The 6000-nt window shown below is 36.4% G+C and overlaps 1 non-coding gene across 1 annotated transcript; it reads right to left on the reverse strand.

Annotated features, from left to right (window-relative positions):
* Positions 1-2448: 2448 nt before the first annotated feature.
* On the reverse strand, positions 2449-2555 carry LOC131170791 (small nucleolar RNA R71). Its single transcript, XR_009141557.1, has one exon. It is a non-coding gene; the product is annotated as a small nucleolar RNA R71 (small nucleolar RNA).
* Positions 2556-6000: the final 3445 nt, after the last annotated feature.

Below are 6000 nucleotides of genomic sequence, written 5' to 3' on the forward strand. Positions count from 1 at the left end.
TACATCCATGATCATGAGATAATCTTGAAATATTATATACATATTAATTTGATCCATTGGGGAACAAGTGGGTTTCGTCCATTTGGGAACAAGAACAATTCTAGAGCTTTAGTCAGAACACAAGCCTGTTTCAAGGCAATCTCTGATGCATATATTTTGCATAGTCATTTAGGTCTAATTTCATAGCCATTTTATTTTATTATTAGTTATTTTTAGCTAATTTCATTAGTTATTTAGTTAGTTTTTTTTCATAATTGTCAATTTTGGATTAATTTGTAATTTTTACTTTGTTTTGTAGGAAAAATGGTGTTTTTGAAGGACTGAAGAGAAATTTTGCCATTGAGGAGTGACTTCTACAGCCAAAGATGTCAAAAACAAGTTTTCAAGCTGAAATATGCATTGAACAAATTGTGCATAACTTGCCGCATAAGCTATGCAGATCTGCATAAGGAGACTGCATAGCTTATGCACATTCACGCCTCCCTTATGCACTCTCACGGAATTGTGCATAACCTATGCACCAAGTCATGTAGTTTTGCATAAGTGAACTGAAAATCGCATAAGGGATGCATAACTTATGCGATCCACTTATCTGATCCCATAAAGGTTTGATTAATGAGCTGGCAGAAGATTCCCTCAGAAAATTCCTCCTAGAACACACCATTTTAGGGCTCCATGTCAGAAAATGCTATAAATAGTCTCATTTCCCATTTTAGAAGGGGAGGAGACAAGGAGCAGAAAAGGAAAAGAGAGGAGAGGCAGAATTTGAAGAGTCACTTTCACCTTCCATACCATTTTCAACCAAGATTTGCAGATTTCTTTCTTTCCTTACATTTTTCTATATTTCTAGTGTTTAATTTCTTATTCCTTAGCTTAGATTAAAGCTTTATTTCCATTTAAACTCAATATATCTTGTAAGCATTATGGATAGTGAGTAGTTTTACCTTTGATTCTGGAGTAAGGGTTGTAATATTTGAGATATTTTGTGGATTTTGATTGGCTAATCCATATTTTGTGGTCTTAATGAGTTTTATTCATTTCTTGTGTGCTTAATGACATGCTTAGTGTAGGATCCCATTAAGTAATGTTCTTAATCCATGGTTGAAGCACCGAAAGGAGAAGGCCTTGTGATAGATAATCAAGAAATTGGACTTAATTAACTTAGACCTAGAAATAGGCTAAGGATTAAGAGGATTCACAGATTAATTAAAGAACTTAATGAGTCTTAATTAATTCTAAGTCCACGAAAGTAGGATTAGCTTGATTAAGGCACTCTTTGTCTCACTCGAAAGGGAATTCAAAGGATTTAAGAATTAATCTCCTTAAAACCCATTAGTTTCACAAGATTGGATAACCAATTAAAAATCCCAAAATAGCTCGAATATGAAATCCCGAACTCCGGAATCGCCTTTTTATCATTGCTAATTTTCAATTGAATTTAATTGCTTGCCATTTTAGAATCTTGCCATATTTGAACTTGCTTATTTCAATTTGATGCAATTTTAGTTTAATTAATACATTGATGAATAGAATATTAATTTTGCACATATAGATTTCACATTCTCAATACCCATCAATTCATTACTTTAATTTCAAAAATACTTGGATTTAGTCAACTTTTATATAAAAAATTCAATCATTAACTCAACTCCTCGTGGGAACGATATCTTTACTGTATTACTTGTACGACCCGTGCACTTGCGGTTGGGCCACATCAAGTTTTTGGCGCCGTTGCCGGGGATGTTGTTTGTTTAAGATTGAATTCTTGATTATTTTAGTTGTTTTTAGTTTTATTTTGTTATCTTTTCATTTTGTGTTTGTTTGTTCTTTTTCAGGTACTTTTAATCTTTTATGAGAAGAGCTAGAAGCACAAGTGACACATCCTTATTGTTCAATCCTGAAATTGAGAAATTTTATAAAGCCAACAAGAAAGAAACCAGAAAAAGGAAAGAAGCCTTGAGAGAAACTGAATTAGAAGAAGTCATGGCTGATGATAGAATGAGAATTGGTGTTAATGCTGGAAATGATCGAAACAATGAAAATGCAGCCCAAGGTGAAGAGGTTGTTAATGCTAATGTGCCTAGGGGAAGTATGATGGATCATGCTTTTCCTCGTTTTGATGACTTGAGAGAGAGCATAGCAAGACCAAGAATTGATGCAAATAGTTACAAGATGGATTTTGGAGTTCTTCAAATGATTCAGAATTCTCAATTTGGAGGACATCCTTCTGAAAATCCACACACACATCTGAAGAAGTTTGCTATGATTTGTGACATGCAAAAACAACCTGGAGTGTCTGATGATGCAGCAAGATTGAAGCTATTCCCATTCTCTTTGAAAGATAGAGCATTGGATTGGCTTGATTCTTTACCTCACAACTCCATCACAAATTGGGAGCAACTCACCGATGCATTTCTTGCACAATATTTTCCATCTGGAAAAACTCAAGAATTGAGGAATCAAATGACAGCTTTCAGACCAAGAGAAGATGAAACTCTCTATGAGTCATGGATGAGATGGAAGGAATTAGAGAGACAATGCCCACATCATGCCATTCCGAAATGGATGATAAACCAGAATTTTTACACAAATGTCACTCCTGCAATCAGAGGGATAATTGATGCTCAAACAGGAGGAGAATTTATTATAAAGCATGAAGATGAAGCTTATGAGCTATTGGAGAAAATTGCAAAGAATACTCATCTCTGGAGTAGTCCAAGAGGACCAGCTCCAACTCAAAAAAGGCAAGTTGCTGGAATGTATGATCTTGATCCGTTCAACATGATTAATGCAAAGTTCGATGCACTTACAAATGTTTTGGCTAAGAAGATGGAAGATTTGAGTATGTTGGTTAGTTCATCATCATCATATGGAAGTTCACAACAAGTGGCTTATGCAGAGGGAACTACCAGCTGTGGAGTAGACTATGGAGAGCAAGCAGCATATGTTGGTAATTATGGAAACAAGCAAATGGGGAATCCTTATTCTCAAACTTATAATCCAACTTGGAGGAATCATCCCAACTTTTCATGGGGAAATCAGCAAAATCAAGTCCCAAATCAGAATTTTCAACCACAACAGCAACAAGGAATTCCATATCAACAAAATAGGCAACCATTGCCTAATTTTCAGCAGAAAAATATGAATCCTCCACCAAAACAGCAAGAACAAAGTTCCACCACTGAAGCTTTATTACAACAGATTCTTGCCAACCAAAATAAGCATGATGAGGAGATGAGAGAGATGAAAGCAAGGTTAGAACAGATGCAAACACATAACAGAATGATGGAAAATCAGATTGCACAACAATCATCTTCCTCAGGTACTAAGTCTTTTGGTAAGCTTCCAAGTCAACCAGAAAACCCAAGAGAGCAGTGTCAAGCTATTACTTTAAGAAGTGGGAAAGTTGTAAATAATGAGAAAAGTGAAAATAGCGAGAAGAGAGAAAATGAGAAAGAAACTGATGAGGGTGAAAAACAAGAAAGTGAAAAACAAGAGAGTGCAGAAAAATGTAAAGAGAAAATTGAAGAGAAGGAAGAGAAGTATATACCTCCTGAGCCCTACAAGCCACAGCTTCCCTTTCCACAAAGATTTCACAAAGCCAAGCTTGATAAGCAATTTGGAAAGTTTTTAGAGGTTTTGAAGAAGCTATACATAAATGTGCCTTTTGTTGATGCTCTTTCACAAATGCCCTCTTATGCAAAATTCTTAAAAGAGATTCTCTCAAATAAGAGGAGACTTGAAGACCATGAAACTGTAGCTTTGACAGAAGAATGTAGTGCTATCCTCCAAAGGAAACTTCCTCCAAAGCTCAAAGATCCAGGGAGTTTTTCAATTCCATGCCACATTGGGGAATCATGTTCTATAAAAGCTTTATGTGATTTAGGGGCTAGTGTTAGCCTTATGCCCCTCTCTATTTATGAGAAGCTCAATATGGGAGATCTTAAACCAACCCACATTTCTCTTCAGTTAGCTGACAGATCAATTAAGTATCCTAAAGGAATTTTGGAGAATGTGCCTCTAAAGGTTGGGAAGTTCTATATACCTGTTGACTTTGTCATCTTGGACATGGAGGAGGATTCTAATATTCCAATTGTCTTGGGAAGGCCTTTCCTGGCTACAGCTGGTGCTTTGATTGACGTGAAAGGAGAAAAATTGACTCTTAGAGTTGGTGAAGAGCAATTGGTTTTCAATATTAATAACACTATGAAGAAGCATCATTCTGAAGCTGATACTTGCTTGAGAGTTGATATCATTGATGAGCTGGTTAAAGAACACTTCAGAAAAAGATATCCGGAAGATCCACTTGAAAATTGTTTGGTTCATGGAGGAGGCATAGACTATGACAACCCTCATGTGGCTGCATATGCTCAACATCTAGAGGGAAGTCCACCATTCATTTCTGCTCCAGTCTTTCAACTCACACAAAAGGAAAAAGTAGAATCTAAGCAATCATCATTCAAGGAAGAAGATGCACCTAAGGTAGAACTTAAGCAACTTCCTTCTCAGCTCAGGTATGAATTTCTTGGCACTAATAACACTTATCCAGTAATTGTAAATGCAAACTTGAGTACTTTAGAGGCTGATAAGTTGTTAAGAGTGTTGAGGCAATTCAGGAAAGTTTTAGGATACACCATAGATGACATTAAGGGAATAAGCCCACACTTTTGCATGCACAGAATCAGTTTGGAAGAAAATTGTAAGCCATCTATTGAACATCAGAGAAGGTTGAACTCAAATATGAAAGAAGTTGTTAAAAAGGAAATTTTGAAGTTGCTTGATGCAGGGATCATATATCCCATCTCAGACAGTACTTGGGTGAGCCCAGTACATGTTGTCCCAAAAAAGGGTGGAATGACAGTTGTCAAAAATGAAAATAATGAATTAATTCCCACTAGAATAGTGACTAGTTGGCGAATGTGCATAGATTACAGAAAACTAAATGTTGCCACTAGAAAAGATCATTTTCCACTTCCCTTCATTGATCAGATGTTAGAAAGATTGGCTAGGCATTCTTACTTTTGCTATTTAGATGGATACTTAGTTTTTTTTCAAATCCCTATCCATCCAAATGATCAAGAGAAAACCACTTTCACTTGTCCATATGGAACTTTTGCTTATAGAAGGATGCCATTTGGGTTGTGTAATGCACCAGCCACTTTTCAAAGGTGCATGATGGCAATCTTCTCAGATTTCATTGAAGACATAATGGAGGTTTTTATGGATGATTTTTCTGTTCATGGATCTTCATTTGACATATGCTTGGCTAACCTTTCTAAAGTTTTGCAGCGATGTGCAGATACTGACCTTGTGTTAAACTGGGAAAAGTGTCATTTCATGGTTCAGGAAGGGATAGTGCTTGGACATTTGGTATCTAACAGAGGAATAGAGGTTGATAAAGCCAAGGTTGAAGTGATAGAGAAGATGGCTCCTCCTACCAATGTTAAGGGAATTCAAAGTTTTCTAGGACATGCAGGGTTCTACAGACGCTTTATCAAGGATTTTTCTAAAATAGCTAAACCTTTGTCTAATTTGTTAAGTAATGACACACCATTTGTATTTGACCAAGAGTGCTTGGATGCCTTTTGCAGGTTGAAGCAAGCTCTTATCACTGCACCGATCATGCAACCACCTGATTGGAGCCTACCTTTTGAAATTATGTGTGATGCTAGCAACTATGCAATTGGGGCTGTTCTTGGTCAAAGAAAGGACAAAAAGGCTTATGCTATTTATTATGCTAGTAGAACACTGGATGAGGCTCAAACAAATTATGCAACAACTGAAAAGGAATTTCTAGCAATTGTCTTTGCATTGGAAAATTTCAGACCTTACATTATTGACTCAAAGGTGGTTATATTTTGGATCATGCGACCATCGGTATTTACTCCGTAAAAAGGAGGCTAAGCCTAGGCTCATTAGGTGGATTCTGATGCTACAAGAGTTTGACTTGGAGATTAGAGATAAGAAGGGAGCTGAAAATGTAGTTGCTGATAATCTTAG

Source organism: Hevea brasiliensis, chromosome 11, assembly GCF_030052815.1.
Source record: "Hevea brasiliensis isolate MT/VB/25A 57/8 chromosome 11, ASM3005281v1, whole genome shotgun sequence".
Taxonomy (NCBI): Eukaryota; Viridiplantae; Streptophyta; class Magnoliopsida; order Malpighiales; family Euphorbiaceae; genus Hevea; species Hevea brasiliensis.